Here is a 12,923-nt window from a genome sequence, read left to right as displayed (position 1 = left end):
AAAACGACCGGCCGGATCATTACATTCTCCCCCTCTTAAAACATACGTTTGTCCTCGAATGAGTATAGAGACATAGCTGAAGTGGTGAAAAGATGAGGATAACTGCTGCGCATATCATGCTCGGTCTCCCAAGTTGCCTCCTTGACCGGATGACCCCTCAATTGAACTTTCACTGAAGCAATGTTCTTTGATCTCAACTTTCGAACCTGCCTGTCCAAAATGGCCACTGGCTCCTCAACATAAGATAGATCCTTATCCAACTGGACTGAGCTAAAGTCTAACACATGAGACGGATCGCCGTGATACATTCGGAGCATGGAAATATGGAATACTGGATGAACTGCAGAGAGACTTGGTGGTAGTGCAATTCTGTAAGCCACCTCTCCAACCCTCTCAAGGATCTTAAAAGGTCTGATATACCTAGGGATCAACTTGCCCTTCTTTTTGAACCTCATAACACCCTTCATGGGCGAAACCCGGAGCAAGACCCGCTCCCCAATCATGAATGCAACGTCGTGAACCTTCCGATCCGCATAACTCTTTTTCTTGAACTGGGCTATATGAAGTCGATCCTGAATCAATTTAAATTTTTTCAAGGCATCCTGAACTAAGTCTGTACCAAATAGCCTAGCCTCGCCCGGCTCGAACCAACCTACGGGAGACCGGAATCGTTTACCATAGAAAGCCTCATATGGCGCCATCTGAATGCTCGACTGATAAATGTTGTTGTAGGCAAACTTTGCAAGTGGACAGAACTGATCCCAAACACCCCCAAAATCAATCACACACGCACGAAGCATATCCTCTAATATCTGAATAGTGCATTCAGACTGTCCATTTATCTAAGGATAAAATATTATACTCAACTCCACACGAGTACCCAACTCACGTTGTACGGCTCTCCAGAATTGCGATGTAAATTGCGTAACAGGAGCGCTAAGGTTAATACTTGGACAGTGCCTTGCACTGTCAGGGGCGCTAAGGTTAATGCCCTGGACAGTGCTTTGCACTGTCTATGGCTGTGAGTTTTCATGGCCTTGCACTATCTAAGGCTGTGAATTTTCATGGCCTTGCTCTATCTAAGACTGTAAGATGGACCTCCCATAAACTTAGTCGATTCTATCGAATTTTATGTATCTCACTCTCGGTCTTGATTCTAAAACAACTGTTTCCACCCATACTCATCCCGATAGGACTTCACATGTCTAAAAGATCACATTAATACTCATTTAACGCATTCACAACTAATCTGAATTTACGGAGTGTTAAACTCTCGCCATGGATGAGACGAGGTCAGCGCACGTTAACTAAGATGAGCTGAGAGCATGTAGAGAGAATTAATTTTTGTACTTTAAAACAACATTAATCTAGCTAGCTTAGTCAATTTTATTTTTTCTTTAATGTTTAACTATTAATTAAGGTTAAATTATTTTATTTTGATATAAACACGGCGTACGGGTCATATCTATTGTGTGGCTGTACATAGTAAAATTCACAAGAGAGTAAAACTTACGATAAAAAGATAATTATTTTTTTAAAAAATTATGTTGAGAGTTAATTCGTTTCAAAGGTTATGAGATTCAAGAAAACAAGTATTTTATGTTGGAAAATATTAAAGACGGAATAATATATATGCAGAGGAACATTAATATAAGTAAGATGCAACTAACAATAACAATAAAAGATAAGACAGATTTTTTAACATGAAATATTGATTTGAGGCATGACACGGAAGGCGCTGACTTTATAGTAGATTTTTCTAGTTATTCAGATGCAAATAGCAAAGTGACGTACGACTCTTAAGATACAAAAAACCAATCAAGAAGCAGAAGCATAAAATTTGAGCTTCTCCCTGACAATAGAAAAACAACTTATTTTTACTGCTCAAAAGCACTTTTTACTTTTTGCCAATCATATCAAATGTCGAAAAATACTTTTTTGAAGAAAAAAAATATTTTTGACTTTCCAAAAAATTGGCCAAACAAGTTATAAAAAAAATTATTTGCGGATTGAAGTTTGAATTCTTTGCAAACATACTTTAAAACTGCTTGAACATGTTAAAGCCTTATCTACAAGTTAATTAGAATTATCGTTCTACAAGTACTTTCATTTTATCATCAATATTTATAAATGGTGACACAACTTCCATATATATCTAGGAAAAGTTTTTTTTTTTACTATAGCAATGATTATATTGTATGTTTTTTACTTTTAAGTTTTCCTTTATGCACTTTAAGAGTTAACAAAGAGGTGAAAATGATAGTTAAAACCTTCACTACCACAACTAAAAAAGTTATTTTCATTTTTATTTTAGAGTGTATTTACCAACAAAGCAATTGAGCCCGAAAAATTGACAACACAATGCTTATAAAGAAGAATAAAGTGATATGTATAGTCGCTTTCAAAATAATAATCAAAAATATATGTTTTCGTATATTTTTTGTATATACACACATATTTATGTATGTTATATACAAAAAGTATACAAATTTTATCCACTTTTATGGCTCCCAAATATAAATTGTTTCTGTCGCGGGTTAAAAATAATCTATACTATAAAAATAAAATAAAAATTGGGCCCGTGTTAAGAGCTATCATCTAGTTAACATATAAGACTATAATCTTGTGGCCATTTATTATGCTTATAGTCATATAATAACTAGGAAAAGGATACATTAATCATTTAACTCGTATATAAAATTATGTAGTGACTATAGCACACTGATTCTAAGATAAGAATTAATAGTCAGTGGTATATTGTTTGGTGAATATCTTTTGGCAGATGTTATGATCTGAAGAATATCTTTTTTAGCAGATGGAATGTTCATTGTATTAAGATTGAGATACAGATGTATAATATAAATATTTTGCAAGTTTGCCCTTATTTTAAAAATAAATAAAAATAAAAAGATGAAATCAAGGTTAATTTGGGATTTAGGTATTTTATTTCTGTAAACCTCAAGTTATCTCATGTTGGATCCGATATGCATAACACCGGAAATTGCAACATAAATATTATACTGATATTACTTATACCACAAAAATTATGCCAAGTAAACACGGTATAAAACAATACCGAATTATTTAATAAGATTATTTTTCTTTTATTTGATATTTCCTTCCACCAAACACTTCATTCACTTCTCTTCAAAGGGTGGAATGCTTTGTTCATTTCTAAAGAAGTTTGAGGGATCCACCTTAGTCTTCACTTGAACCAATCTATCAAAGTTATTTTTAAAATACTTATAACCCCAAGCTTTAGCTTGTTCATAGCTTGTGTTTCCATTTATGTTGTTGGCCCCAATATCAAGATCCCTATAATTCACATAAGCAGCTCTTGGAAATTTCGAAACTAAAGGAGTCATGTATTCATAAAGCTTTCTTATCCAATTTATGTGCCTTTCTGTTTCTTCTTCTACTTTGTCAAACCAACTCACAACATATTGGATTTCATATAAATTTCCAGCTCTATGTGGGTATGGAATTTCATTCTATGAAATCTCATCCATTTTTCCACCATATGGAATTTAGGAACATTAGTCTCAATGCATCTTCACCTTCTTTGAATAAGTCCCATATCCCTTTTAGTTCTCTTTCTGAGATTGGCTTTTGTACCAAGTCTGATTTTACCTTAAAGTAATGTCCAAAAGATTGACCCCTTTTTAGTAGAACATCAAGGGATTCTCCTCTTGAGTATCCGCAAAATATAAAGTAGACTCAATCCAGCTCATCTCAATGCAATCTTCTCTTTTTAATCCTAATTCAGGGAAACTTTCTTGCATTATACCAAGTAATTGGTCAATTCCATTTCCACCTAGGAATATGGAGTAGAATGAAGCTACGAGGGCATTTTGTTTGTTTTTGCGGATCACAACTCTAATGAACAAATCTTGATGGAACTTTGTGTGAACATCCTGAATTGAGCGGGATTTTGGGAAGAAGCTGGTTAGGGTTTTCTGTAGAATGTTCGAGAAGAAAGGAAATAAGAGAAAGTAATTTGTGGCTCAAAAACTGAATTAGCCATTCAGCCTTTTTCTATTTATATGTAGTTCTTTTACAAATAAGTGCTCATTACAAAAGAAACCTAACTAATCAACTAATGGCTATGTACAAGTAAAATAGTATCTGGCCAAGTCATTAAGGTTGCCTTATTGGGCCTGAGGCCAAGTAGTCGGATAGCCCAACACCCCCCTTCAAGTTGGAGGGGGAGAACACCTTCAACTTGGACAAGAAGGACTGATGAATTACACCAGTAAGAGGCTTGGTGAAGATGTCAGCAAGATGATTAGATGTGGAAACATGAAACAACTGGATCAAGCCATCTGCTAACTTCTTCTTGATAAAATGACAATCCACCTCGGTATGCTTGGTTCTCTCATGAAACATCGGGTTCTTAGCAATGTGAATGCCAACCTGATTGTCACAAAAAACAAAAACATGATAAGAAATAGGAACAGAAAGGTCAGGAAGAGGCGTAGTGAGCCAAGTTAGTTCAGCCACAACTTTACTAAGTTCCCTATATTCTGCCTCAGCTGAGGAGAGGGAAACAACAAGTTATTTCTTAGATTTCCAGGCCACCAAATAGTCACCCAAAAAAACACAAAAACCAGAAATAGACTTGCGAGTATTAGGACAAGCTACCCAATCACTATCAGAATATGCTGTGAGAGTACAATTAGGAGAGTTAGAGTAGAATAGCCCAACATCAATGATGGCCTTCAAGTATCTCAACATATGGAAGGCAGCAGTAATATGAGGCAACCTATGGGCTTGTAGAAACTGACTTAAATGTTGCACACCAAAGCAGAGATTAGGTCGAGTATGAGTCAAGAATAGAAGCTTCCCAATTAGGTACTCCTGTACCTTTCAGGATGAGCAAACAACTCCCCAGAACCAGCTTTGAACTTGAAATTCAAATCCAAAGGAGAAACAATAGGGGTCACCTCCAAACAATTATGTTCTTTAAGTAAATCCAAGAGAAACTTTCTTTGATTTAGGAAGACACCATCAGGAGAAGTAATGACCTCAATGCCCAAAAATATAGTGTAACAAACCCAAATCTTTTATTTTAAACTCATTATCCAAGAATTCCTTTAAAGCATAATTCTCAATAAGATTGTTCCCTGTTAAGATGATATTATCTACATATACAGCAAGAATTACAATGTCACCAGAAGACCCTTTTACAAATAAGGAATAGTCATTTAAGGAATGAGTGTACCCTCTTGAACACAAAGCTTGGAACAACTTTGCATACCATTGTCTGGAAGCTTTCCTCAAGCCATAGAGGGATTTCTTTAGCTTCCAAACTAAGGGGCAGATAAGAAAGATGAAGAAATAGAAAGACCTTAAGGAAGCTTCATATAAACCTCTTCATGTAAATCACCATGAAGGAAAGCATTATTCACATCAAGCTGAAGTAGAGACCAACCTTGCTTTATAGCAACAGCTATAAGACATTTAACAGTAGACAACTTCACAACAGGTGAAAACGTTTCAGTGAAATTCACTCCCTCAACCTGTGTAGTACCCTTAATCACAAGCCTTGATTTATACCTTTCTACACTACCATCTACTCTATACTTTATTTTATAGACCCACTTGCACCCAATAGATTTTTTTCCAGTAGGTAGTTCAACAATATCCCAAGTCTTATTGGCATCTAGTGCCTCAAACTCCTTTCTCATTGCTTCTTGCCAGGCTGGAATAGGTGCTACCTGATCATAAGTGTATGGTTCAGATTCAGTAGGCTGAGCAGAAGAACAAGAAAAAGAGGCAGGTAGCTGACATTTATAGTCATGTAAATAGGATGGAAGATGATGTGGTCTATCAGATCTCCTTAATGGAGGGGCATTAGGTGAAAGAACAAGAGGAAGGATGTCAGGATTGAATGTTAGGGATTGAATAGAGGAAGCAGGATTGGAAATAATAGGAGAATCAAGTGGAGTATGTAGAGAAGCAGAAGGTGCAGCTGGAGAATTAGAACTAGGAATAGTATCAGTAATGGAGGGTGATATATGAGTAGGTGGCTGAGAAGGTGCAAAATTAATAGTGTCATTAAAGGGATCCAGCACAACACTGGGAGGAAGAGTATGGGACTGTATAGCAGGAGATGGAGAAGGAGAAGATTTATCAAAAGGAAACACAAGCTCATGAAAGACAACATCTCTAGAAATGAAAATTTTGTGAGTATCTAAACAATATAACTTGTATCCCTTTTTGGCAAAAGGGTATCCCAAAAATACACATCTCATGGCCATTGGTTGGAGTTTATCTCTTTGTGGAATTGGTACAGTTGCATAACACAAGGAACCAAAGGATCTTAGGTGAGAATAATGTGGGATTTTCCCATGTAATATTTCAAAAGGTGATTTGTTGTTGAGTAATTTAGAAGGAAGTCTATTGATGATGTAAGTGGCTGTTAATAGGCAATCACCCCAGAATCTAAGTGGTAGTTTGGACTGAAAGAGAAGTGCTCTAGATGCTTCAAGTAGAGTTCTATGCTTCCTCTCTACCACACCATTTTGTTGTGGTGTGTGAGGACAGCTGGTTTGATGAATGATGCCATTATTAGAGAAGAAGAAAATGGCCATGTGACTGGACCCAAGCTCCAAGGCATTGTCACTTCTAATGGTTTGAACATTCATATTGAATTGAGTTTTGACCATAAGAACAAATACTTTTAGAAGAGAAAATGCATTACTTTTAGACCCCATTAAGTGAGTCCAAGTAGATCTACTAAAATCACCCACAATTGTTAGAAAGTATCTAGAGACAGAGTAAGTAGGGGTGTGATAAGGTCTCCAAGTGTCAACATAAAAAAGTTGGAAAGATTTATTGGTCTGAATACTACTGTCAGGGAAGGGCAACCTAGTTTGTCTAGCCATATGACATACATTACAAGGAAAACATTGTTTAGAAGAAACAGAGAAATAGTTTTCATTCTCACAAAAGGAACATGTGCAAGTCTTTAGTGCCAAACAATGCCCATATCATCTTTTGCAGCTTTATTACAAGTGGAAATGGAAGTATTTACAGAAGTGGGAGTGTGAGCAGAAAGATCAGAATATAAGCTGCAAGAATTAAAATTTTCGGCTATAGAGTTGTGTGGGATAGATGTCAAAAGCAAATCTAACTTGTAGAGTCCATCATCCACTCTACCAAGCTCCAGAGGCTTCTTCAGAAAATGGTCCTGGATAAAACATCCAATATGAGTGAACATAACTATACAACGCAATTGTTGTACCGGTTTATTCACAGATATTAAATTGTGATGAAAAGAAGGGACATAAAGGACATTGTGTAAAGTGATAGATTCATTTAATGAGTAGGAACATGTACTTGTGACCTTCACTTTATAGATATTTGGAAGAGATACTAGATAAGGAATAGTTAAGGGAATTATATTGAAAAGGACATCTTTATTTGAGGTCATGTGATCAGTGGCACCAGAATCAATTATCCAGATTAACTTTGTAGAGTTTGTGGTTTGTGTCAGCATACAAGAACTAGAACCAGACACTATAGGATCAGATAATAATATACCAGCAAAATTGGCAGATGCCATGAGATGAGGTGGAGTGATCGAATCAGATAGTTGAGATTGCTGAAGCAGATATATCAATTGAGTGTACTGCTGCGGTGTTAGACCAGGTACTGCAGACCTTTGACCCTCAGAAGATACAATAACACCAATGTTGGCAATAGGAGTGAGGCCAGATGAATTTGAGTTGGAATCATTAGGAAATTCATTTTCTGTAGTCACATTGGCTGCAATTCTCTTGCCTTTGGTAAACTTGAAATTAGAAGAAAATCCATAAAGCTTGTAACACTTATCAACTAAGTGCCCAGGCTTCTTGCAATATTTGCAAAAGAGATTACTCAGGTTTCCTTTAGTCTGGTCAAAATTAGCCCTTTGGGTATACTGTCTTTGAGGCTGAACAAAAAGTGTTTTGTTGTTCAGGCCAGACACATTAAAGGATGCAAATTCAGAACTGAAATGTGAACCAGGATTTACTTATCTTTGTTTTTCATCTTGTAACAGGATGTTATAGGTGCTATCAAGTGATGAAAGTGGTTGCATCATCAAAATATTACTCATAACCCCAAGATATATCTCATTCAGACCTATAAAAACTGATGGACTCTATCTTCTTCTTCCTCTTTCAGAAGTTCAGCTTTAATAGGATATGCATGAGTATTTACTTTATTACTGCGCATTACCCTTAGTTCATCCCATAATTTCTTAAGTTTGTTGAAGTAGGAAGCTATGTCAATAGCTCCTTGCATAGTGGAAGCATGCTCTTTCTTTATCTCAAAAACCTTGGTCTCATTAACTGCCCCATATCTTTTATTTAATTATTCCCAGATGCTTTCAACAGTTTCTGAGTATTGAACACTTTCAGCAATTTCTGGAGAAAGTGAACTGGTCAACCAAGAGATGACCATATTATTACATCTCTTCCATTGTTTAATGTGTGGAGAATTTTTAGCAAGTTTGGGGCAAGTACCATCTACGAAACCACAAGAGATGACCATATTATTACATCTCTTCCATTGTTTAATGTGTGGAGAATTTTTAGCAGGTTTGGGGCAAGTACCATCTACAAAACCAATTTTATTCTTAGCAGATAAAGACACAATTATACTTCTTTTCCACCCACCAAACCCAGTACCAGAGAAAGGTGTGTGGACTAAGGAAATCCCAGGAATATCAGAGGGATGGAGGAACATTGGATTCGAGGAATCAATAGCACTGTTATTACTGGTTCCTTCAATACTACCCATTATTCACAATAAACCAAGCACATAATATGCCTCAGAGTTCGAGGAACAATCAACAACGTTATTGTAAAACATAGAGTTTTGAGAAAGAACTATATTACCAAGCTCTTTTGCAACCGAAAAGAGTACGGCCTTGATAATCATGAGAGTGTCCAGAAAACTAGAAGTTGAAGATACAGATGAAAACTGGAACTTGAAACCCTAACTTCGACGGTGGAACTTGAACCCTAGCTTCAAAGTGAGACTTGAACCCTAGCTTCGACAACTACAGTCACCAGCCAAAACCAAGAGAAAACCTCAAATCGACCGAGGTATTGAAGATATAAACTGTAAATTACAGAGATTTCGAAAAAACGAAGAAAGTATTTTTCAAAAAAAAAAAATGATTTTGAATCTTCCTCGAAAATGAACAAGGGTACTATCGCTCGATTCAGCGTGACGAGATCAATCAGGATCCATGCTCTGATACCATGGAACATCCTGAATCGAGCTGGATTTTGGGAAGAAGCTGGTTAGGGTTTTCTTTAGAATATTCGCGAAGAACGGAAATAAGAGAAAGTGATTTGTGGCTCAAAAACTTAATTACCATTCAGCCTTTTTCTATTTATATGTAGTTCTTTTACAAATAAGTGCTCATTATAAAAGAAGCCTAACTAATCAACTAATGACTATGTACAAATAAAATAGTATCTGGCCAAGTCATTAAGGCTGCCTTATTGGGCCTGAGGCCAAGTAGTCGGATAGCCCAACACTTTGGTGAGACATATTGCCATTTATGAATAAGTTTTGTTGCATTTTGTTCCAAGGTTTTGTCAATGGTGAAGACTATTACCTTTTCAGGAACGTCTACCAATTTGATTTTCCATGCAAGAACAAGTCCAAAGGTATTGGCTCCACCTCCTCTTATAGCCCAAAAGAGATCTTTCTCTATTGACTCCCTATCAAGAATCTTTCCTTTCATGTCCATTAAACGTTCATCTACAATATTATCTGTTGCGAGACCATATTTTCTAATCATAACCCCAGTGCCACCTCCACTGAATACACCACCTGCACCAACTATCGATAGACTGCTGCAGAAACCCTAAGGTTTTACTTTTTTCGTGATTTTATAATAGAGTTCGCCAATACTGGATCCAGTGTCAACCCATACACTTTTTTCCTCAACATTGATAGTGATGTTTCGGAAGTTAACGAGATCAATTAAGACGAATGGAACGTCAGATACATAAGAAAGGTCTTCAGGGTCATGCCCTCCACTACGAACCCTAACGTGCATGCTAGTTTCCTTAGCACACAGAATGACTTGTCGGATTTCTTGTTTACTTACTGGGGTCACAATTACAAGAGGTTTAGGGGTTTTCGTCGAATTTAACCTCAGGTTCTGCATAGAGAACTGCAAAATGGATGAGTAAGATTTGTTGTTTTGAGTGTAAAAGGAGATCTTTTGGTTATTGCCAACAGATAAGCATTGAAGGAACTTTTCCTGAGAATCAGCAGAAGCTGTGCATAAAGATAATGATAAACGAAGAAGTGAAAGATAGGAAAACCAATAGATCATCATTTTCTTTGATGTTAATTACTTTGAGAAAAAAATTTGCAAGAACCACTATTTATAATGCTAATAGGACCTATGTTATGGTTGATTTTGTTTTTCAATTTTAGGCACATGAAAGATTGATGCAACTTGTTTCTTTCAAGTTGTATCCGATAAATATTGGACTTATTCAACCATCTAGATTAAGGTTGTTCAAATCTTTGAAATTGTTAGGAAACAAAATGTAGAACAAAAGGAAAATGATATTTTAAAATGACAATTTTACAATTGATGGGATGATTTAAATGTAAACTACGTATTTGTAAAGAAAAACAGGAGTAGGAAAAAAAGTTTAATTTGTATATTATTGCACAAACAAGTTTAGGAAAACTACGTATTTAAGGGCATAGAGTTAAGGGCAAAGGACGGTATAAATAAAATTTTAGTAACATAAAATCCTTAACCACTAAAAAAGAGTCCAATTCAATTAGCAAGTTAAGAAAGCCATTCAATTTATAATCCACGGACTAAAACCCAACTTTTAGGTTAAATATCTGTATGATAAAAGTCTGCTTTGGCTAATGTAGCTTAACTTTCAGCTAACTAAGGGGGACGAGGCAAATGACTCTTTCTTCTAAAAAGTTTGTGGCACATGCGGTCAGACTTCAACATCCTTATATAACAAATATTCACTATAAAAGTTATATTTTTCTCGTAACGGACTTTAATTATATTATGTTATAAAATATATCTTCTATAAAAGCACTTTACTATAGTAACAAAAAAATATCAGAACAAATAAAACTGTTATGGAGAGGTTTAACTGTACATAGTTCAAGCGCTCGAGCCCCTTAAATATCTCAATTAATACAAAGAGTCATCATGATATCTATTCCATGTGATTAAGATAATATTAAAGTACTTTAAAAGTATAATGAGTTACGACTCAATCTATATATAGAGAGAGCTATAAATTTTTTATGAACGTTAGGTTTTATGTCCCTTCTTAATGTATTCACTTTTTAGGATTTTAATTTATTAGGTATGAGTCAATGTCAAACTTCCTGCCTCAAGGGCAAATCTAAAACAACGAAGCGACCTTCCATGTCCCTTACGTATATGATATATCTATTTAATTTTGTTTATTTTATAGTACCAAATTAAATTAGATTTAGCTCTACATTTGGTATTGTGGAAATATTATTAGAACTCTTCTTTGCCAAATGCCAATGAGTAGAGTAGAAACAAAATCTTTCTTTAATGATGAACTGTTGAAAAGCAAAAATAGGAAGGACGTATAAGTTGAAAATACAGAAAAAAGGCCAAACCTGCCCGTGGATTATCGGATTTAGTCTATAAATACCTTTCCCTCACCTATTTTGCGGCCTTTGTCCCCTAACGTTACACTTATGTTAATAAAATGTATAATTATTTATTATGTGGCAATGTTTTATTGGCTCTGCCTAAAATCTCACCCATATCTATTTAATAACTCATCAACGGCCCAAAAATTTTAGCCGGATCGAAAAATAGTTATACCCAGCTAGACGCGCATAAAGAATGAATAAAACATCACTAACGAGCTACACTATGTACATGTCATTTTTCAATTGGGTATTAGCAACTAATTACAAGTGGGCCTTTTTTATTTCTAATTTTTTTGAGATTGTTACACAAATAGCGGTCATATTTACTATTATTTTTTTCTAGCCGGTATACGTAGATTATATTTGGTTATATACATATTATATATGAGTTATACATATATTATATATCCGCCGGCTATTTTTAATTTAAGAGATTATGTGAGCAGTTATTTAGGTTAATTCTTAAAAAAAAAAATATATATCGTTTCTTCTCTTCTTCTTTCATCATTTTCTCCGTATACCCTTTCCCGAGAAGACCCAAAATCTCCTCTACTTCAATAGAAGTTTTCGATGGTAAAGGACCATTGTTGGGAGAGATAATGAGATGTGAGAAACGAAGCCACTGGTGAAGGACCTTGGAATCTATTTTGCTGGGTAAAACTATTTTTCGTTTGGCTTTGCATAAGTTGAGGAAGAAATTAATGAGAGCAACTATGGAAATAATAGCTCTGGAGCAAACACTGAAATATAGGAAATTGTTATTGGAAAAATTTTCTATTTGAAAGGAGAGGGAATCCATAGCGTGAGATGAGAAAGAAGATAGAATAATTTTGGGTCAAGCTAGAACTTCTCGGTCGTGGGTGAGTTATTAATGTCGGGAATAAATCCCCTTCAGAAATAATATTCACGGTAATAAAAACTGAATAATAACGTAGCACCGAGATACGGTAATTAACAAAAATAAAAGAGTAACAACGATACCAAGATTTTACGTGAAAAACACTTTTGAATAAAAAAAAAAAACCACGGCCCCGAGAGGAGCAACTGATATCACTATAGCAAGGAATTTTACATTTTGTAGGTCCGAGTAAAATACTCCAAAGACCACTACAACACTCAAAACAAATACTCTAATTCTCTTTCGATATTACCACATCACTATAATATCGCTCACTCTCTATTTTTCTCACAGACTATTTTCTTATAACCTGTCTGTGGAACCTCACTCTTTCTTT

The 12,923-nt window shown here is 35.4% G+C and overlaps 1 pseudogene; it reads right to left on the bottom strand.

Moving 5' to 3' along the window:
- Positions 1–3,137: 3,137 nt before the first annotated feature.
- Positions 3,138–10,656, bottom strand: LOC104103390 (tetrahydroberberine oxidase-like; annotated as a pseudogene).
- Between the last annotated feature and the right edge of the window lie 2,267 nt (positions 10,657–12,923).

This window comes from Nicotiana tomentosiformis, chromosome 5 (assembly GCF_000390325.3).
Source record: "Nicotiana tomentosiformis chromosome 5, ASM39032v3, whole genome shotgun sequence".
Lineage (NCBI taxonomy): Eukaryota > Viridiplantae > Streptophyta > Magnoliopsida > Solanales > Solanaceae > Nicotiana > Nicotiana tomentosiformis.
The sequence above is the reverse complement of the archived record's forward strand: the minus strand, read 5'-3'. Positions and strand labels throughout refer to the sequence as shown.